At 39.1% G+C, this 24041-nt stretch overlaps 1 long non-coding RNA gene across 1 annotated transcript in view; it reads left to right on the plus strand.

Moving 5' to 3' along the window:
• The window catches only part of LOC122564049, a 73162-nt gene that overhangs the window by 43886 nt on the left and 5235 nt on the right, over window positions 1-24041 (plus strand). The window contains exons 2-5 of the long non-coding RNA XR_006315804.1: window positions 6449-6565; window positions 9375-9423; window positions 17739-17929; window positions 19843-21614. This is a non-coding gene — a long non-coding RNA (uncharacterized LOC122564049). The remainder of the gene's footprint in view (window positions 1-6448; window positions 6566-9374; window positions 9424-17738; window positions 17930-19842; window positions 21615-24041) is intronic.

Below are 24041 nucleotides of genomic sequence, written 5' to 3' on the forward strand. Positions count from 1 at the left end.
ATAATCATACTTCATTCCTGGCATATAAGTAAATGTTAACAAAACAGATAATCATTTTTCTTTTGCTAGGAGCTTGTCCAATTCCAGTTCTTCATTAATCATTAACTGGTGATAAAGAGCAATTGCTAGAACATTGGCTTGCACCATTGACACACTGATGACATTAATCAGTATAACAGAAAACTCAAGCTCACAACATTCTTGCTGGGAATCTCTGGTGTTCTTCCAATTGACAGTTATTTGTGAAAGATCGGAGGAAAGTTGAGGTATAGAGTTATAGTCAATTTAGAGAATCCTCAAAGAAATTCCTGCTATCTAGTTCATTTTGCTTTTGTCAGTAATTGATCATCAGTGGTACAATATCACTTGTGATACAATATTTGCTTTGGACCCAACTTCAATGTCTAACAATATAAAACAGAGGTGCAAGGATATTCTCAACTCCAATTATCTTTGTACAAACCAATAGTTTTGTTCCTTTTTTCTCCTCTCATTTGTTCCCAATTTTCACTCTTCCTTTCTGGAACATACTGAACCTCTGCTGGAGTTTAACTCTTAGAGTGCCAACTTGTACATGGAGAAATTCATCCATAAAAGCATAACAAATAGGAGCAGAATTAGACCACATGGCCCATCGAGTCTGCTCCACCATTTGATCATGGCTGATATGTTTCTTGATCCCATTCTCCTGCCTTCACCCTATAACCTTTGATCCCCTTACCAATCAAGAACCTATCTATCTCTGTCTTAAATAAACTCAATGACTCGGGTACCACAGTCTCTGCAGCAATGAGTTCCACAGATTAACCATTTTCTCGTTGAAGAAATTCTTCCTCATCTTCATTCTAAAGGATCTCCCTTTCACCCTGAAGCTGTGCCATTGGATCCTAGTCTCTCCTATTAGTGGAAACATCTTCTTGATGTCCACTGTACCCAGGCCTCTCAGAATCATCTATGCTATCATCTATATTAGCTTTGACAGATTGCCTGGATTTTACTATGAAATGAAGGCTGGTTTTAGTGCTGGTGAGGCATAAACTGAAACATGGTTTATCACAATTACCCCAACAAGATAATTACCACCAATGTTTTCCACCACCAGTTGGAACTGCTGTCCACATACCCTATATAATAGAGGCAGATGACTATAGCCAATGTTCTAACGCCATTCCTCTCTTCAAGAAAGGAAATAGGGAAATCCCCGGCAATTACAGACCAGTCAGTCTCACGTCTGTCGTCTGCAAGGTGTTAGAAAGGTTTCTAAGGGATAGGGTTTATGACCATCTGGAAGAGCAAGGCTTGATTAAATGCAGTCAGCACAGCTTTGTGAGGGGCAGGTCATGCCTCACAAATCTTATTGAGTTCTTTGAGGATGTTACTAGACAAGTTGATGAGGGTCGGGTGGTGGATGTGGCGTATATGGAATTCAGCAAGGCATTTGATAAGGTTCCCCATGGTAGGCTTGTTCAGAAGGTCCGGAGGATTGGGATACAGGGAAATTTAGCTGTCTGGATACAGAATTGGCTGGTCGACAGAAGACAGTGAATGGTAGTGGAAGGAAAGTATTCTGCCTGGAAGTCAGTGGTGAGTGGTGTTCCACAGGGCTCTGTTCTTGGGCCTCTACTCCTTGTGATTTTTATTAATGACTTGGATGAGGAGATTGAAGGATGGGTTAGCAAGTTTGCAGACGTCACAAAGGTTGGAGGTGTCGTTGGCAGTATAGAGGACTGTTGTAGGCTGCAGCATGACATTGACAGGATGCAGAGATGGGCTGAGAGGTGGCAGATGGAGTTCAACCTGGATAAATGTGAAGTGATGCATTTTGGAAGGTCGAACTTGAAAGTTGAGTACAGGATTAAAGATAGGATTCTTAGCAGTGTGGAGGAACAGTGGGATCTTGGTGTGCAGGTACATAGATCCCTTAAAATTGCCACCCAAGTGTACAGGGTTGTTAAGAAAGCATATGGTGTTTTGGCTTTCATTAACAGGGGATTGAGTTTAAAAGCCATGAGATCTTGTTGCAGCTCTATAAAACTTTGGTTAGACCGCACTTGGAATACTGTGTCCAGTTCTGTTTGCCCTATTATAGGAAAGATGTGGATGCTTTGGAGAGGGTTTAGAGGAGGTTTACCTGCCTGGAATGGAGGGCTTCTCTTACGAAGAGAGGTTGACTGAGCTCGGGCTTTTTTCATTGGAAAAAAGAAGGAAGAGAGGACCTAATTGAGGTGTACAAGATAATGAGAGGCATAGATAGAGTTGATAGCCAGAGACTTTTCCCAGGGCAGAAATTGCTAACACGAGGGGTCATAGTTTTAAGCTGTGTGGCGGAAAGTATAGAGGGGATGTCAGAGGCGGGTTCTTTACGCAGAGAGTTGTGGAAGCATGGAATGCGTTGCCAGCAGCAGTTGTGGAAGCGAGGTCATTGGGGATATTTAAGAGGCTGCTGGACATGCATATGGTCACAGAAATTTGAGGGTTCATACATTAGGTTTACCTTACTTGAGGATCAATGGTCGGCACAACATCATGGGCTGAAGGGCCTGTTCTGTCCCGTACTGTTCTATGTTCTCTATGTTCTATTTTCCTAAATTTCTGACCTAAAGAATGCCATGTTAAAATGTTGATATGAACAGCACTGCATCCATGTCGCTAGTGTATTATTCATGATTCATGTTGCTGTAACTGATCACATGATAGACATCAGTAAGAGGGAAGTCAGCAGTCTAGATGCACTGATGAAGAGACTTCTCCAGAGCTATATTGGATAATCCACTGTCTTCAGATAGTGTTACACAACGAGTGCTACAGGACATAAGGAGTTGAAGAGCTGGCTTTGAGCTGAGCAGCCTCATAGATATTGCATGTTGACATCCACAGCCTGTGATATTTTCAACCAATACCTCTAATAGCATGATTGGGTTAAACTACAAGGTGAAACATGGCAGCTGCCACCCCCCACCACCACCCCCTCAAATAGGCATCCCTCTATCTACCCACTCAGGGCCCTCAATTCACATGGAGAAAGGAAGGCCATTCACAAATCTTCCCACCATGACCTATTCAGGGTGGAAGTTGGTAAGCAGCAGAATTCCCATCCCTCTCCCTCCTGCCTAATTAAGTACCCTCTTGCCACAGAGAAAGGCACAAAATTGTACCAAGAGTCTCTTGCAAGTCCCCTTACTGCATGTTAGTTTAAGAGAAATAGGCTCTAACAGTATACATGCTTTAGTTAAATCAGCTAAGTGCTTTGCTTAAGTTCACAATCCGACTTGCAATCCCAGGTTCAGTTGACTCCACCATTTGAAAGGAGTCAATTTTTGCAGCTTTTTGGGATTGTCACGTGCTTGGCATGATGTCTTTTGTGTATCATCACTCACTTCATATTCCTTGCCAAAGAGGACAGTATGAATGAGGGAAGTTAGAGAAACTAACTGATGAAAATAGGGAAAAAGATCAAACCACAAGTTAACAAAAGCTTGAAAAATTGAACCCTTTCAGATGGTGGAGTCAGCTGAGCCTGGGATTGCAAACTGGACCATGACCTTAAAAAAAAAAGGTCTATGCTTTAAAACATACTTTACAATAAATTGCATTTTTGTAGATTGTAGATTATTGTGTAAATAGTTTCAGGATGGCTCAATGTTATTCATACCAACAGATTGATTTTGAACTTTGGCTGTTATTATATTGGTAAACATACCAGACAATTTTCACACAGAACAGTCTCACAAACAATAAGTGAATACATAATAAGAGAACCTGGATTTGGTGGGTGTTGGCTCAAAGAGGAATGTTGACCAGAACAACAAAGAATATACCTATTCAGGCAGCCAGCTGATTGAGCTGGCATGTCTAATAAGGGTATAATGTTTCATTTGAACACCTCCAACAGTGCAGCACACAATAAGATATTGAAAGTATTGAACTGCATAGAGATAATGCGCTGAAAGGTCACAGTAGAGAACCTTCTGATTTAGAGAGAAAAGCGAAGATATCACTTCATTTTCATTTGTTTTTGTGTTGTGGGTGATGCTGGCAATTCCGCAGTTACCTTGAAAAGGTGATGGTGTGTTTTCTCCCAGAAATGCTGCTGTTTTTATGTTGATGATGCCTTTATGATGAAACTAGATAGGATATACAAAGAATTTGACTCAGCAACAATGAGAAAACAATGGTTTTCATCAAAGTCAAGATGTTGTGGGCTCTAGAGAAATTTAGATGTGATGGTGTTTCAATTGCATCAGTGATCCTGTCCTCCTCAGTGGTGGGGGTCAAAGCAATGGGAGGCACTGACCAAGTAATCTAAGTTGCCATAGTGCCCTCTGTATACAACTGCAGAAACAGTGCACTGATGACGGGAGTGGGTAGCAAGTCTAGTGACAGCGATACCAATTCAACAAATTCTAATAACACAAAGCAGCAATTACTTCGCTTCAAATAGTTACACAAATGTCATTTTCTGATAGTGTGTCAGACTACCTACTCATTAAATGTTTTGAAATCCTGTCATATAATCACAAATTAATCTTCTTAGCACTTCGCTTGTTGCTTTTTATTAGCTTAAAAAAGGATTATTAAACGCTGGATATTTCTGTATAATTTTGTTGTGTAGAGATTAACATTTCAATACTCTATAGTGAAATCTTTTTTTTGTTATTGACACAATTACATGCGTGTCTGGTATGCAGCTCAGGCTCTCTGATATTCTCTTTTGTAACCATGGCAGCCTGAGCTAACCAAGCCAGTTCAACTTTGCTTCAAAGCGGTGAATGAATAAGATCTATTTGATTGGTTTTCCTTGCAACTATCTATAAAACTGAAAGTCCTGCATGTGGCACATGTAGGACAAAAATGTCAGTATAACTTAGGAACTACTCACAGGGTGTAAAATATTCCTGAGGGCCTGATTGTTCAAAATGCTCCTTGCAAACATTTGTTTCTGCTATTTCTATTCTATTTCTATTATTAAAATTCACCAACAGATTGCCATGTAAGAATCAATTAAAAAACAGATAATGATTTTTTTAAAAATTGTAATGTTTTAAGTTGGTGGCAGTTGGGGGCTGTGCATAGATATGAAGCTTCTGGAGCAGTGGGTGACCAAGCATTAGCATGAGCTTGGCTACATCAGTTGTGACCTGGGGCTTTCGATGTCTCAGTTATCTCCAACATCACAATCCTCCTGGCACAGCTTGATGTCTGGTCATCACAGAACAGTGACTCACTACGCAGGAGATGAAATTCGCTGTGTTGGAGCCATTGCCACGAAGTGATGACTTTGGACCAGGATTCCTCTCCACTTGAGCAGGCTGGATCAGCTCATATGGGCAGCTTCTCCCTCCTGCAGTTGTCTGCTTCAGACAAAATACAGGCTTGTAAGGGTTATCATATGTATTTTCCAATGGACTGTGTCCACCCTCCCAAAGCTGGAATGTTCCCACAACTCTACATTTTGCCTCATCTCCATTCTCCCCAACTCTTCAATTCAGCATTTATGATGAAGAGACATTTTTGGAAAGCATAAACAAATTACCTTTCCATTGTAGTAGCAATCCTAGAGATGATCATGAAGAGCACATATTCTATTCTTCCAAATCTTTTTTTTTAGTTGTGAATGTTAATGTCATTTGTAGTCTAAGAAGTTATAGAAAAGATTTTGAATGAGCGATATCTCGTACTATGATGATGTCAGGGATCACATGCTAAGGACTACTTGCCCAGCTTTAATGGAGAAAGGCACGTTTCATATGCCACATATGAACATTTAAAAGCTGGTAATAAAACTGTTACTATATAAATACAGAAGCGTCAGCATTTTTATGGATTAGATGGAAGTTTAGGGGCATCAGCCTTGGATCCAAGTCTTACCAGAATAATTGGCTAGTTGCAAAGATGGCCAACAAAATGGCACCTATGCATGCACATACACATGCAATAATGTCAGTTACTAGTGAAATATGACCCTCAGCCAGAATGTAATTGCACATGCATGGTCGATAGTACATATACAAGAATAGATGTATAGTTTAATTTCTAATGCTGTGCATGGAATGTGAATCATTCAGATGCTATCAGAGCTCATTTGGATGCAGATTTGGTGAATGCTGTTCCACTGCTTTGTAGTGGTGTGGCCCTGCATACCTGTGCTTTTATGCATGCACATTGGCTGCACATCCTAGTGGTGGCATTGATAATAAATGCAGCAAACGTTACAACATGGAGGTCTGAAACAAAAACAGCAGTTGCTGGGAAAGCTCAGCAGATCTGGCAGCATCTATGCAGAGAAATCAAAGTTAATGTTTTGGGTCTGGTGACCCTTCTTCAGAAGTGGTCAGCATGGAATCTGAAGATTTTATATTTAGATGTCATTTACAACATAACAACACTGGTAAAGTTTGCTAAAGAAAGCTGTTAACAAGAGCAATGACATTTTTTCTTTCAATCACAGAACCTACTGAAAAGAAGAAAACAAAAACCGACCTGAAGAGCAAAAGACAGAAAACAAAAAATTACCAGGATTGTTCCCACTCCAGATTGAGTTGGTGAGCCAGATGTTGAGGACTGGGTAAGAAAATTCAAATAGGCTTAAATAACAGAAAGACTGAAGTAATTGTACAAAGCTTGGAAAATGGCACAGAATACCTAGGCTGAATCATTTTATCCCAACAGAGCAATGAGACAAAATGGGCTGAATGAGACATAAAGGTGACAGTTTAGAATATGTTTTATGAAACCAACAGTTTAAAGTACCACAAACAATGACAGTTTGGAATATTGCTGGGAATGTGGAGGAAAAGTTAAGTAGTATTTACAGCCCTTTTGAGTGCAGAACAATTCTAACTATTAAAACAAAATTAAAAAATCTAAGTTATAGTGAAGCTCAGAGACAATGAAAAAGGTCTATTACTGAAAAACACTTTACAGAAGTAAACAGACAAAACTAGCAACGTTAATAAAGAACAATAAATTTAAACGTTTCTCAGCTAGAAGCTTTGAACAGAGCAATGGATCAAATCTGACACAATATTGGGCATGTTGAAGAAAGAATTTCTTAAAATATAAAATTGTTTCAAGACTAGACAATAAATGTGAAGCATCACATTAGCATATTTATTTATTCTTTCAGAGAAACAGCAGATGAAATGAGTGCAGGCAAAGGAATTAAGGAAGAACTGGACAAATTTGAGGATATTTGAAGGCCTTTGATAATCACTGCAATCTCAAAACAAATATGTAAATAAGACTTTGTAAAGATCCAAGCCTACCAAAAAATCTAGCAACCAGACAGTTAATAGAATATTGCATCAATGATTTATATATGTTGAGGCAAGTGACTACAGAGATTTGAAAACCAAATTGATTAGATACATCATTGCTGTTGAAATAGCTGATGAATCTCCATCAGATTAATCAGTCATCAATATATTTCCTATGGTGCAAATTAGTGAAAAACACCATAGAAATGAGACACCCAAAGGTAAAGTGTAAGATGCTGTAAACTCCTAGTGCTATAATTCAAAAAAGGCTTTATAGGTGAAATCAGTGTTCTGCAAGTAATGGAGAATGCTTCCCACATTCAAAAAAATGTGCCAAAATAAATGTCTAATCGTTAAAATTTCTAAAGGCATAGTCTTCAAAATATAACTGTCAAAGAAGTACAGAAATCTTTAGTGGAAGACAAGCCAAAATACTTACAAGAAGTATGAGAACATAATAAGGGAGAGACACCTCCTGACAGATTAAATTTGTGAAGTTAGAGCTTTGATGGAAGATGGAACAGTATTTAAATGTAAATACTAAAATGAATGTGTGTTAATAATAACCTGAACAAAGCACTGGGGGGAGGGAGTTTAAAAAGGTTTCAAAGGATTAATATATGAATGACATCACCCAATGTGATAATGTCAAAGATCACATGGTACAGACACCTTGCCAAACCTTTGTTAGAGAAGGTATAGGTCAAGTATCTTGTATAAATTAACAGTTGCTTTTCCTATCTGCTGCAATATCTGGATTCTTGTAAAGCTCCACAAATTCTTTGCCCATTCCCAACCCCATGTCCACATTGGGCTGGTTTTTATGATGTCCAATTCTGCTCCCCTATGGTCTGGGTCGAGATTCTTCTCATGTCTTCCATTCCACACAAACCAGCAGAGGTTCTTAAGTCCTCTTTTTTTATTCATTGGTAACAATGGCAAAAAAATGTTTACGTTAATGGGACAATCCTCTGATTTGTGTTGCCTATGAATGCATTCCAATCCTGTATCAGTGTGTGAAATCTAAATCATTCAAGAGACAGTGTTAAAATAGTTTATTTTTCAATGTATGCTAGATTTCTCAGTCCTCAAACTCTAGCCCACTCCTTTCCTCAAATGCTCCAAATTCTGACATTTTGTAATACTATATATCCCACAATCCCATGCCACTACATACCAAAATCCCATTTTTTCATTTTTCCCCTTCCATTTGCACTGTCAGATACTAGTATTTCTGGCCCTAACTGCTGCCAGGTTTCAGTAACTCCTCAAGAGCTGAAAACTACTCATAAAGGACTAACACCAGAATTTTACATTCCCTCCCAACTGTCCCAGATCACTAATCATTAGTTTTAGCTTCAAAAGTATATCATGAGGCACTTTTTGCCATCTGTTTTTCATCTTATCACCATCCAACACTGTTACCCAATTCCATTAATAATATATTCATGACTATCTTCATTATTTCTATTCAGGATATTAACAAGGTTAAGATTGAATGCATCTGGAAAGGAACATATATGATAGTCAGTGAGAGAGATTGGAAAACATACAAGAATGTAGGAGAGATAAAGCTACATGAGTTTAACTAAGACAAAGTAAATGCATTGCACATCGAGTGTATCAATAAGGAAAACAATTGTTGAAAAACAATTTAACTATAAAAGGAATGTTAAATTCAGAGATCTTGAAAAATGCTCCTTCTCTGAATCTACGGTGATAAGTTTATTCTCCCAATTTATCGAAGCTTGCAATAATACAACTTACATCACCTGAACACATTTGCACTATCACAATGCTGCTCCTTTGTTCTTACATGCTAGTGGTTCTTACTTGGTTGGCACTTAAATGTATTCATCAGTGCAATTAGCCAAACGTTACTCTATGAACTCATTCTTCAAGTTACCTTTGTCAATTTGATTTCTTCAATAATATTAAGATTAAGATGGCCCATGATGATTTCAGTACTTTTTGCATAAACTCCAATGTATTCTAGACTTATGCTCCATTCATCAATGTAGCTACTATTAGAAGATTTATAGTTATCTTCCATCAGTGGCTTCTTTCTCTTGCTATTGCTAAACTCTACACATAAAGATTCTTCATTTAACCTTCCAGGTCAACACCACTTCCTATTCTGAACCAATCCCATCTTTTATTAACAAAGGTAATTCACTTTATCTTCATTTCTTCATATCCTCTCAATTGTTCTTGAATATTCAATTTTTACTGTTTGTTAACTTGCAACCATGTCTCTGTAATGGATATCATACTATACACATTTATCAATATTTGTGCCAACAATTCGTCTATCTTTAATTTGTTTTATTCACCTTTTCTTTCTTCTGTGACCCTACTGGCTAGCACATTCTAGTGTTTGTATGCTTTGTCCCTTTCTGTCACTCCCTGGTTAATTTAATCAATATCATTTTTGTGTTCAACTGTCTTGTCTTTTATCTTTAACTTGCCAAACATTTCCTCAGCTGATCCATCTTGTAAAAAAAATGTGTAAAGTAATCACTTTACACATCAAAGCTACATGTGATGTTGCACGAATACCATTTTGGTTAATAACTGCTCCAACGTACAGCTCTGAGACTTGAAATGACTATGTATTGACACAAGAATCTTTAAGATATATATTAAATGAGCAGTGAGCAATTATCAATTTTATACACAGCCTTTACGACAGTTCGTTTAGTTTTACTTCAGTCCCTTTACTTCCATTTGTCCTATGTTGTTGACCATGCAGCTGCTCTATTCACTCAGAACATGCCAATCTTGATTAGGGATTCAAAAATCTTACCTACAATATTCAATTCTATCTTCACTTCTTTATTCTAGATGCAGCTTTTGTCTAAGCGAAGAGATTTAGGACAATCTGAAAACAACTACCCCCCTCTCAGAGCTCAATATTATGGTGGCAAATAGCCAAGGTAGCGCAGGAAAGTTATGTCAGAACTTTCTTCTCTCTGTACCTGGAAAAATCTCACAGAGATTGTGACTTTTAAAAGATGGCACCTTATTTAGAGAACCTACCTAATGTGAGATCATCAACCAAAGCCAGCCTAAACAAGCGAGCATTTACAGTATTATTGGTGAATGTTAGGAACACAGTGTAGTGTTGTCAGACCTTAAGAGAGAACTGATCAGATTAGCACTTTAACTATCTTCATTAGAATTGTGGAGTCTGTTCTTTCCAATATGTTCTGCTCCAAGTTTGCTATCAAACATATAAAGTTGCCTTATTTTCATCTCAGTTGCAGAGAAACTATTTGGGTATTTCTAAAATTTCCAAGCAAGTTTTAGATTTTCAAACATTCTGCATTTTTAGTCATTACCTTTAAGGATGAAAATAAAGCCTGTTCTTGTTTTCAATGGCTATTGTTCACCTATGAATTTTTACTCTGTGCCTCAATGTGCTACTTTACTGCAAGTTAGGGGAATTTGGAAAGATATGTTCCCAAAAAAACCTGACCCTGTATTCAGTTGACATCCATAATTATACAATTTCAAGATGAAGTTATTAAATGGTAATTGTGAGAAGATGGATTCATTTTCGTCCCATTATTTAAGGGCACTGAGGCCAACTGTTGTGCCTCCTATTGAAACAATTGAAGTTGTACACAGGCAGGGGTCAAACTGGATCCTCATGGAACATGATGGTTTTGCTGTTCAGTGAACTGTCAGCTTGTGACTTGCTTTTCTTTACTTCTCCTTATGCTAATTCTATGCAAACAGAATAAAATGTCATAAGTAGGTAACCAAATTCCCTTACAACTCTGGTGAAGTCGTTCCTGGTTGCAAAGTGGGCATCAGGAACATCTATAGTTTGGATGCTTGCAGATCTTAGCTCTCCAAAGTGGTGTCCATGGTATCCAGGCATATTTGTGACATATAATGCATTTGACACATTCTTGACCTATGTATTGGTGATAGTCATAGAGTCATAGAGATGTACAGCATCTCTATGGTCCAACCCATCCATGCCGACCAGATATCCCAACCCAATCTAGTCCCAATCTTGCCAGCACCCGGTCCATATACCTCCAAACCCTTCCTATTCATATACCTATCCAGAGTCATAGAGATGTACAGCATGGAAACAGACCCTTTGGTCCAACCCGTCCATGCCGACCAGATATCCCAACCCAATCTAGTCCCAATCTTGCCAGCACCTGGTCCATATACCTCCAAACCCTTCCTATTCATATACCTATCCAAATGCCTCTTAAATATTGCAATCAGACCAGCCTCCACCACATCCTCTGGCAGCTCATTCCATACATGTGCCACCCTCTGCGTGAAAAAGTTGCCCCTTAGGTCTCTTTTATATCTTTCCCTTCTCACCCTAAACCTATGCCCTCTAGTTCTGGACTCCCTGACCCCAGGAAAAAGACTTTGTCTATTTATCCTATCCATGCCCCTCATAATTTTGTAAACCTCTAAGGTCACCCCTCAGCCTCCGACACTCCAGGGAAAACAGCCCCAGCCTGTTCAGCCTCTCCCTATAGCTCAAATCCTCCATACCAGTAAATCTTTTCTGAACCCTTTCAAATTTCACAACATCTTTCCGATAGCAAGGAGACCAGAATTGCACGCAATATTCCAACAGTGGCCTAACCAAGGTGTGCACAAAAAGAACATACAAAGATTTGACTGCCCTGAATGATTCTGTTTTATCAACCAATGTGTATCCACTGCTGCCATTTTCCAGCTCGATGATTCAGGTAACACCATCTCTTACCCTGCCATGGTCAAACATGATATCAAGCATTAGGAAGGGATACCCACCAGTGCTGTATAAAGGGATCATCAAATACTAACAGGTTAGTAGCTGTTTGATTTCATCAGGCTGCTGACACAATTCTTCATGTATTTAGTACTCCAAAGATCTGCGGAGAGAAACGTTGCAAGTGCTGAAGTACAATCTGCTGACTTCAAAATATTTGAACAGTCCAGTTTCTCATTGGTACACTTCTCATTGGCAAACCTTCCATTCAGAAAGATCATTGTCACAATCTGCATGGAGACTGATAACTTCAAAAAGTTAATTTTGAGTTTCCAGTTTGTAGTGATTAGAATCTGGTGGATCTCATTAACGATGCAAAGCTTGATTGGGATTATTAACCTGTGCCAATCAGGGAGCTCTGGCTGAAGGATAAAAACAGGGGATGGGCCCGGGTGTCCTTGGAGAAGGAGCGCGCGGTGTCCACCAGAAAAAAGTATAAACAGGAGATTAGTTTGATTTAGTCCCTACCCTCCCCTTCACTGTTTTGATCACACAGCATTGCCCTTTGTGAAGGGCAGTGCTTGTCACTGGCCACTCGGGTGTTTGCCTATCTTAAGAGTTGGAGCAGTGTGAGAGTGTGTTTCTCCGTGCAAAAAAAAGAAAAAAAAAAGAAAAACAGGGGATTCAGAATCTCCCCACTTCAGGGACTAACTCTGAGCTGGCTGGTTACAACCAGTGTACTGTACACATGTAAATAAAGGATGACTTGGTGATAAGAAACCAGTCTCTGTGCAGTTATTTCAAGTTGCTAGCTGAAATATTGACATAGTATGTTCTCACACTTTAGCATACATATTGCAACAGGCAGCTTAAAAGCCACATTGACTATGAAGTGTTTCGTAGGAAACATTCTTTAAATGGTGGGATGAATTTTTAACACAACTGAAAAATCCACTATCAGGTATACATTAAATCCAATTCTCCCACAACCAGTCCAACATGATTCTTAGCTCCCAAAAGTTTATTTCTGTTTTTTCCTTTCCTAGTTGAGTAGCCTTTAGGCAAAAACTGTCCCTCATGGTGAAAGATTTCCTGGAGGTTTTTTTTCTCCAACTCAACTGAGGCAATTTCATTTGTGAATTTGGTCTTTAAATCCAAAAGCTAGCTTCCATCCTCATTCAATTCCCTAAACCAGCCTCTAGTTAATTTCTCTCCCTTGGATGCTGCTACTTGTCTGTGAATATCAAACTCACCTTAGAAACCTTTCAAGGTCCATCTCTATGGAAACATGAATCCTTTGAGCCTTGCATCCAGGTAAATATGCTGCAAGGGTTTTTTGTGAGTGTACATCTCTCTTTTATCTTGGAAGTAAATGGACAGTGTAAAGCACACAGTTTATAACTAACCATTCACAAAACATTCCAGAACTTTGGAAACTAGCACTTAACATAGAGCTACTGCTATTGTCTGCAATTGTAAATATTTTACATCTTCCTCCTAGCAAATGAAGTACATGTGCACAGTACACTGACTGTGACCAGCCAGCTCAGAGTTAGTCCCTCAAGTGGGGAGATTCTGAATCCCCTGTTTAACCTTTAAGAGCTATGTCACCCAAGTCTGTTGTTAGGTAGACTTCAAAACCAGTCACATGACTGTTTTCATTTCTCACATTTTCCTAAATGAACATTCCAAGCATCAGAACCTCAGAAAAATTATACTTATAGTGCAGAGCATTATAATTGTGGTACTGCAGAACAGAATAATTTACTGGAAGCAGGGAGATGGGCTTTTAGTAGGAGGTCACATCCACCTGCTCTAAGCCAGCTTTTATTTAAGATGGGAGCAAAGATAGGAAAAAAAGGCAAAATAAATATCCAAACATATGAGGAATCTATAATGTTTAAAGACTAGTCAAACTTTGAATTATTGCTGTTAAAGATAAGGGAATAAGTGTAAAAGAGAAATTACCAAAACAAATTAAAAAAATAATAAGTGCACTTTCAAGTAGTTTGTATCTAAAAGATGAAGCATCCCTTAATTTATTCTGTTCCAATGGAGCATATGCTCCATTTTTTCAAGTTTTTCTTCCTCTTTTGAACTTTGTCATACCGATTGCCTGGTAAATCTGCACTGTGCCTTTTATTTTGCTTTAATGTCCATCTGATAATTACAATGTCAGCGTTGTGGTAATATATAGACTGTCATTTTCAAATTTCATCATTGTTATTAATACTTGGAATTTTCATTGACTGAAATAGTTTAACAGGGAAAAAAAAATGACATAATGGCCACTAAAATCAGTTGACCATGCAGGTTAGCTAAGCTTTATGAAATCAATGTGGAATAAATGAGATTGTCTGAACCAAAATTAATGTTTTTAGTAAAAGATAGCAAAACAAGTCCACCCAATCGTGCATGAAAAATCCCACATCTCTAACTGTGATTTACAACTTTTGTGATAAGATTCACGAATTGGAGATGAAGGTGCACCTGCAATTAACAATCTTGGAAATCATTAACTCAGACATTGAAATACACACGCCAGCTGCATTTTATGGGACTCTTTTTGGCAGAGCAGGGAAAATGTGTTTGTGATAGCAGAACTAGAGAAATCTCTCTCTGATTCTTAAGGAATAAAGCACTCAATGATGACATAAATTGGAGAGACGCATCCAGACATAAATCAAAGAACTGTGGATACTGGAGATCTGAATCAAAAACAGAAATTGCAGAAGGAACTCAGCAGGTCTGGCAGCATCAGTAGGGAGAAAGTAAAGTTAATGTTTCAAGTCAAGTGTCTCTCCAAGCTCTCACATCCAATCCTTACTTTGTCATCAAACCTGACAATAAGACGGGTGCTGTTGTCTAGCGTACTGACCTCAACATCAGGGAGGCTGAGTGCCAGTTCTCAGAAATCCTCCGATCTCCCCGTGGAACTGCCCCCACCATCAAGCATCAGGCTATTGTATCCACAACTGTCACTAACCTCATCTCATCTGGGGATCACCTCCAACACTCCCAGTTCATAGTCCACAACCCCATTCAGCATGCTTCAACTTGCTCCCCAAAATCCACAAAGAAGATTGCCTCGGCAGAGCCATTGTTTCTGCCTGGTCTTGTCCCACAGAACTTATTTCTTCCTTCCTTGACTCCAAATTTTTATCTCCTTGTCCAATCCCTTCCCACTTCCCTCCATGATTCTTCTGATGCTACACATCAGTTTCAGAATTTTCAGTTTGCAATCTTCAGCCACCTCTTCTTTACTATGGATCCTGTAGACATCCATCCCCCATCAGAATTGTCTCAACAGTTTCTTCTTCTTCCTGGAAAGAAGCCTGAACCATTTACATCCACCACCACCATTCTCCACCTGGCCAAGTGCTTTGAACAATTTCTCCTTCAACTCCTCTCACTTTCTTCAGGTCAAAGGGGTGGCCATAGATATCTGCATGGGGCCCAGTTATGCCTGTCTCTTTGTGAGGTGTACACAGTGTTCTTTGTTCTAGTCTTACCTGGCCATTCTTTCTCCGGTACATCTATGACATCTTCAGCGCTGTTTTCCTCTCTCATCCAGAATTTGAAAAGTTTATCAATTTTGCTTCCAATTTCCACCCTGCTATCATCTTCACCTAGTCCATCTCTGTCTCCTCCTTTCCTTTCCTCAACATGTTTCCATTTCTGAGAACTGCGTCTCATTTTCTGCTCTGGACTCCATAGTCTCTCGGACTCAACATCGAGTTCAAAGCATTAGTGCTTGATTCTGTCCTTCCATGCATACACCTACCCGCACACGTGATCCTGATATGACATATGTTTAGCACCAACTACCCATTTTCTCCTACTTTCAGCTGTCTATCACTTATTGAGCTCCTCTTCTGTCCAGGCCTGCTATCAGTCATTCCTGTTTGCACACCCTCCTTTATATCGTCTGTCTGGGTTCCATTTGCATCTACACACTCTCCCTTATCACAGTCCCCCCTCACTCAGCCCCCCCCCCCCAATCTTCAGCATAAATAATACCTTTTTCTAGCTGGTATCAGTTCTGATGAAGAGACACTGCACTTAAAGTGTTAACCCTCCTTTCTCCGCAGATGTGTTGCCAGACCACCGGTGTTTTGTCAGAAATTTCTGTTTTTATTTGCAACATATCTAGAGACTGAGAACTTAAGGAGATCTAAAACATTGTTACTGCTGAGAATACAAAACATAAATTAAAAAACGTGATTTCAATTTAAATTATTACACCTCAAGGACACTGTATATTCCTTTAATCTTGCTTTTGTACTGGACTCAAAACATTCTTAACCTTGTATCTGTCTGTATCTATGCTTGACGTCATATTTTTATTATTTTTCTTGAGCTTAATAGATAATAAAATTTCTCTTTCTTTACTCAAGAAAACCTTGTGATTGGCTCTTTACTGATAATCTGGACAATGGGCAACTATATTTTTTATATCAGAAAGCAATATATCCTCATGCTAAGGGGAAGATGAAAGTTTCCCATTTTCAATTAGTGTTTTGGTGAGGAAGAATCATGATGCCTAGTCTGCCATAACTTAGAGCAACTTTTCTCATGCAGACTTCAATACTTCACTTCATTAATTATGCAACTGGGGAGTCATGTAGCCACAGAAGCTGAAATTCTTGCCACTAACAGGACCTGCCAGGACACATGCCTCCAACACCATATTTAAAGCCCAGATGCACACAACATTAGATGCTACAATCTAAGAACATGTCCCCACACTGTGATGCACATAACTCAACACAACCCAGAGTAAAAGAAAGCTCATCCACCATTTTGCCAACAGGGAGACTGACAATACTTTGCATAACCATGCTTTTATGTGAACAACACTGAGCTTAAAAGCAATGTACATGTAATGTGCTACGGCCTGTTTTGCATGCATCATACCAACTTAAACTATCTTGTGATTGATAGTACTGAATCAGTGGTGAATCCACACATCTCTGCAGGAAAATGTCCCTTTACATAACAATATATCAAGGGAGTGCACTGCTATTCAAGACTGGGAGATGTACATTGGGCAGCTCACATGTCTGCTTCCCCCCATTGAGTATTGGACTGCAGAGAGAAATTGCATAAAGTCTGCCTCTGTCAGGTTAATCTGTCCTACAGATGCTCAAGCAGTTTAGAGCAACTTAGCAGTCTCCATGCACTCTGAAACATTGAAGGTTAACCAATGATGGAAGTATTAAAAGAATCATCTCAACCTGCAGTCGATAGTGCCCTGCATCTCAGGTCAGCCAGTGGTGGTAGAGAGTCCTAGGGTCTGCGCTGTTAGATTCTCCTCATCATCAGGGAAGGATATGAACAGCTGTGCTCTGGATGTACTTGTAGGTCAAAGATTGGGAGATGCCCATTGATGCCCATTTAATCCTTGAAATGTGTTGCTGGCAGTAAAATTCAGGGCAGCTATGAGCTTGACAGCCACCAGAATGAGGACAGTCACCCATTCTTTTGAGTACAAGTCTTGTTCCAGCAGATGACATAGTTCAGTGATGATTGGCTGGGACATCCTTAATCAGCGCCTGCACTGTCTTTCAGACAGTTTAATAAAATGACAGCAAGGTCTGTAAATGTAGAGTCGCACAATTCTTCTCCACCTCAATGCACCTTAAGCTGCTGTTTCTCCCTTTGGTGGTGTGCAGCAGCCTCTGAAGATTACTGTTTTTGCTAATGAGTCAGTAATCACTGTCTCCTCCTATGTTGTCTTGTTTTTGCAGTAGCACCAAGGCCACAAGGAATCCAACCATGGTGATCTCCATGAGAGATACATTCAGGAAGATAATTTTATTGAAGAAACTCCTGAGGCCCTCACATCCATCACAATGAAGATTCATGTTATGCCCTGGAACAGTGTAGCATGGAGGCTTCCCAAGACAGTCATTGCCATGCTTCCAAAAGGAGCTCTGAAGTATGTCACCTTACTCAAATATATGTTGCACAATTAAAATCTTAGCGCTGCATCAGGTGGAGATTTCTGCCAATAGGTCTCCATACTTGCCCTGTCCCCTCCCAAAGCAAAGGCTCACTTCCACATTACAGACCATACGCTTGCATATTTACAGTTTAATGTACAAATCTGGCAGCTGTGAGGCATTATCTTCCCATGCTAGATATGGAATTTGTCTGTGAAAATCAAAATTCAGGTTCTGCTTATAAACGCCTTGTTCTCATTCTAGTTGCATTAGCTGTCAAGACAAGGAGGTAATTAGTGTGCACAATATAATGGCCATCTTTGCTTGAAGCCATAATTTATAATATGCCATCTTTGACAATATATGAGCTGCCACTGAAATATAAATTGAAGCCAAATGGGTGGCATCTCAGTGGAGATATGATTACTACAATTGCTCAAAGCAGGACCTCCAAGTTGAAGAGTTTACACTGATCCAAAAGAAAAAGGCAGTAACTTATTCCACTCAGTTTGCAAGTGGTGTCAGTAGTACTGTGCAGTTGACTTTTGAATCAACATGACAAGGTTCCAACTTCAATCAGTATGAGTGACTTTCAGGCTGTGCCTGTGATGCACTAATTCACCTCTCCCCGCCTTCCCTTTTCCCTCCCCATCTCGTGTTCCCTTTTGTGTACCTGTCCCTGTATACTCTATGACCTTTCAGCCTCCCCCACCATTTCCAGAGCCCATGGAGTGTGTAAACTGCTAGCACAGGTGTGATGTTGCCATTTCACTGTGCCACACAGCAACATGTCAATCTCCTGACTGTTCAATACTCCCTACTTCTCTGTCCATGCTAAAAAGCAATGTATGTCAAACAAAGACTGTCAACCTGGAACTGAGCTCTAAGGACACTGTGCACTAAAAATGCAACATGAGCTACCCAGAGGCTGGCCATTCTAAGTAAGTGCTGAAGTTAGTGAGTGTGCGCTATGAAAGCAATGTTGAGTCTACAAGAGCTGAAGCGTCCAAGTAAGCGCAAAGTGGATGAGAGCTATGCAATGCATGATGTATTTATGCGTTCTTGCACACAGAGGGACCTGGCAGAAACGTTTCAGTCAAAAGGGGCCCATGTGCTCCAACATAATGTGTTGAAGGGATGAAATGATGCAAGAGTTGTTCTAAGGGAAGGCATGATGATGTGCTGGTGGTTTGTCAGTGCTGACTTGAACAGATGAAGGTTCACAGACTTGGAAGCATGGACCATGTAAGGTCATTGTTGTAAAAAGGTGCTTGCACAATGGCTGGGACAAGCATTTGGTGAACTGCAGCTGCATGCCCTGTTCTGATTTACATGTTGAGAATTTGCACCATCTAGTTCACCATCTAGGGGAAGAGAATTGGAATGAACATATAAATAAGTTGAGTCAGATAAATAAGGTTAGAATAGGATTGTCTGAAGTTCAGAAGCCACCATTTACGTCTTGAGTGAAAAAATGAGAAAATGTTTTCTCAAGAACTTGATTTGTTTCACTCTCACTATACTTTCCTAACTTTCTTTCATTGTACAATGGGGAGGGCAGCCCTCCAGTCCATCTAATGTTGCATTCAACCAAGACGCTTGTACAGAAGGGAGTCAATTCACCTCTCCTAAACCTGGCAATGAAATACTTCAAAATGCAATAAGTTAATATCATGTAGAACCATTATTAAACAAGACTTGAAAGAGAATAATATGCTGTGATCCATACCTATATATCTTTACATAGCCATCAAGGGAGTGTATAAAATGAAGAATAGTCTTAATAAAGACCCAAGCCTTAATACATTATTCCTCACAGTTCGGCTGTACAATCTACTTTTTAATGATAACTTAAAAGAAAACCAACTTTGTTCAGTTTACTGTTCTGTTTTGTTTGTTATGTTACCAGTAGGTTGTCGGCCCTGTCATCTGCCCACACTCCTCCTCAACTACATGATCAAACATGGGTATGAGTCTAATGAGAATGAACAAATCACAGCAAAAATTAAGGTTAACTGCATCTAATTAACCTACCAATTAAGACTTGAATAATCACTGAAAAATTGTGCATGGAAAACAAATGAGTGGACAATTGAACACCTTTGGTATTAAAGAGAGTTTTGTGTGAGGCAAGACTAGCAGTGTGTTTAAGACAAAGATCAGCCTAACATAACAGAATATTGAAAATTGAATACAGCACCATGATTAATGACCTCGTAAGGATAATACCATAATTTTATCATTACCATCCCAAATGTCTCATTACTATCCTACTGAGCAGCTCCAGCTGTTTTAATAACATCATTCCAAAACCTAATGATATTAGATTGCTATGCTTGAGGTTGGAACAATTTTTTTTTCTCTACACTATTAGAAGTAGTTACTGCCCCATGGAGGAGGTTGGAAAGGTGGCTGCTGCAATATGGTAATCCAATATGATGACAGTTTGTGAATTGATTGTAACTTTTGCAGTTGTTCAACATATAAACAGTTATGATTTGGAGATGCCGCTATTGGACTGGGGTGTACAAAGTTAAAGATCACACAATGCAGGTTATAGTCAACCACCTGATGAAGGAGCAGCGCTCCGAAAGCTAGTGCTTCCAATAAAACCTGTTGTACTATAGCCTGGTGTTGTGTGATTTTTAAACATTAAAACAGAGCTGTTTAAAGCCCTACAGTACTATTGGATAATATTTGGTTATAGTCAGGATTCATTTTTGTTTACAAGTTAGTACTGCAATTCCTCACTCAAACTATTTTTAGTTTATTTTATACTTGCATCACTATGAATTCAGAGAAGAATGCTAAAGTATCTGTAATAAACTGCAGTCACCTTCTGGATATATTTGTACATCCCAATAATACTGTAAATGAGAAATGTCACTTCTGATTTGAAATGATTTACTGTTTTGGCAGAGGTGGTTTATTCTATCCCATATGTTTACATGGTCATCTAATCTCCATGGAATCATAATTAATTTTCATCACGCTGGTGTACTATAAATTAGGCACATGTAAGAGATTAAATTCAGTAGCAATTTTACAAGTTAGTTAAGTAGCAAATGGATGCTTGTTCTAATAAATGGTTGTTATCAGCAATTTGATCAGACTTTTCCATTCATGTGTTGAGCCTAAACAATCATATTGTGTTTAGGCTACTATTACTCTGATCATTCTGCAGCCAGGCAAAACGTGCAATGGAAAGTCAGGGCCAATAGAACTCAAGATTCAGATTATAATCTCACTCACAAATCCAACAAATCTAAAAGGTTGAAAACAGGCTGTGTTGCTGTGTTGATAAGACATGCCTGTTTGATAGTCTACCTTAAAAGAATGTAATAATGGTTATAATTATTGTTTAACATCACTTGAACTTGGTTGGATGTACTAAACATATACTGACAGGTTGTCAACTGTGAGTTAAACTCAATTTCGCAGTGCAGTGTAGCTATTTTCTAAGCAACCTTTTCAGAGATGTTGTTACACAGTTCTAGAGTAGATGGGATTTGAACATTGTCAACTCTATTCACTCAGTTACTGATGGATCACTTAACACACAATATATTTCAAGCTGGCTCTGCGACCATGCGAGAGGTCATGTAAGTCCTTCAACATGGTATTGAAGGTCATAGTGAAGGAACCACAAAGGAGAAGGGATGTCCTATTCTCACGAAGCAGGTAAGGAAACCAACTAGCTCTTCTTTCTCTCACTGTTGCAGCAAGTGTTCTCCAACAGACCAAGGAGGGCCCTTAGCAACATCAAAACCAAATAACTTCCTCTGGTACCTTCTGTAAATTGGTTAGCTCAATTAGCTGGACAACTGGTTTGTCATACTGAGTAACACCAATAGCATGAGCTCAATTCACATATCAGATTAAGTCACTATGAACCCTCCTTCTCAAACTCTCCTCTCTCCTCACCTGAGACACAATAACCCTCAGATTACACCTCTCTCTAATGGAGAGCAACCCAATGGTCAGGTAGGATTATGGTGAGCTGAAAATGTGTTGCTGGAAAAGTGCAGCAGGTCAGGCAGCCTGAAGAAGGGCTCATGCCCAAAACGTCGATTCTCCTGCTCCTTGGATGCTGCCTGACCTGCTGCGCTTTTCCAGCAACACATTTTCAGCTCTGATCTCCAGCATCTGCAGTCCTCACTTTCTCCTAGGATTATGGTGACACTACTTTCTGTAGAATAGTGCAATTATTTTATTTTTAAGTGAAATCCTCAGAAATTTTGACAATAAAACTAAATAGATTATTCGTGAAGTATGCAACAAGTGTTATAGCAAGTCTCCCAATGTATTTCAAATTTATTCTTCAAACCACCAGCAACAGGTAAAATGTAGAAGATGATATGTCTCTAAGTAGAACTCCAAATACTTTGCAAGAACTTGTTTGTTCCCAATGATATTAGGTAAGGATGATGGACTATTATCCAGTGAAGTGCTATACATTGTCCTAAATGAGTTCTAATATGGAACATGAGGAGCAATCAGTCCTGAAGCAATTTCCCAGGTAATTATTCCTAAAGCAAGTTTTAATTCTTTATAAAGTAAATTATGAAGTATGTAAACCATTGAGGCTCAAACACTGATACTTGCAAAGCCCATTACTTACAACTTACCAATCTAAAAATGGCATGTGTTTTTTTTAGATTAGATTAGATTACTTACAGTGTGGAAACAGGCTCTTCAGCCCAACAAGTCCACACCAACCCGCCAAAGCGCAACCCACCCAGACCCATTCACCCCATACTATGGTCAATTTTAGCTTGGCCAATTCACCTAACCTGCACATTTTTTTGGACTGTGGGAGGGGCCAATTCACCTAACCTGCACATTTTTTTGGACTGTGGGAGGAAACTAGAGCACCCGGAGAAAAACCACGCAGACACGGGGAGAATGTGCAAACTCCACACAGTCAGTTGCCTGAGGCGGGAATTGAACCCGGGTCTCTGGCGTTGTGAGGCAGCAGTGCTAACCACTGTGCCACCGTGCTGGTGTTTTCTGTTTTCTCTCTGTTAATCCATTTTCACTCCATGTTATAAAAGCAAAATACAGCAGATGCATGAGATCTGAAATTAAATTAGAAAGTGCTGGATAAACTCAATATTCCTGTTCATTAGCATAAAATCCACCATGGCTTCATCTCCCTTCAGTTCCAAAGAACAACTTTAATAGACTTGAAATGTTAACTTTGTTTTCTCTTTGCTAAACAATCCTCACTCCATGATAATATTTTCACCCCAATCCCATCACTATGTAATATTCTCAAGCACACATTATGAATTGCTTCTGGAAAATCAAAATACAATATATCCTTAGGTTCTTCCTTATCTACTCTGCTAGTTGCAATCTCCACCCAAACTTGACTTTCTGAGCTAAGATTCTTTCTCTGTACTTATCCCATGCTTTACTACCAGGTGAACAAGTTTCTATTTAGTCCATCTCCTGTTAAGGTCAAGTATCCTGGAACATTTAACTTCCACCCTTGGTCACATTGCAACCAAGCTTCCATAATGACTTTTAACTTAACCTAATTTCTTTCAATGTATGCTATTATTTATCTGCTTTGTTGCAAACATTTCATATTTGTAGATATAGTGTTTTAGATATAATTATTCCTAGTTTTCCTTAATGTGACCTTGGTCATTGATGACCTAAGATCTTGTTAAAGTGATAGTTCTTGTAGTAAGGAACATTATTTTTTCCTGAAAACTGAAAATGCTCCAATATTTCTTAATTAGTTGCCTTACTTGATTCAATCTGTACTCTCTAGATGTGCGCAAGAACCTGGGGTTGTCCATTAACGGTTTTTGCCCCAAATTTATCTCAAAAATGCTAAAATTATTCATGAGGAGAAAGTTATCGGGAAATAGCAACAGAATAGAATTGTACCTACATGTTTTTGGGAACCAGAATGCTTTGTCCGCCCCGTGGTATGCTATTCTCTATCATTTGAGATTGATGCAGAGGGTATACCTGCTGGACTTTAACATAACAAATCCCAAGCAGCCATCAGATTAGATATTAACAACAACATACATTGAGAAAAATATTTATTTTTAATAATTAATCCTTTTGAAAATATTAGCTAACATATTC

The sequence above is a fragment of the Chiloscyllium plagiosum genome, chromosome 28 (genome assembly GCF_004010195.1).
Source record: "Chiloscyllium plagiosum isolate BGI_BamShark_2017 chromosome 28, ASM401019v2, whole genome shotgun sequence".
NCBI classification, from domain to species: Eukaryota; Metazoa; Chordata; class Chondrichthyes; order Orectolobiformes; family Hemiscylliidae; genus Chiloscyllium; species Chiloscyllium plagiosum.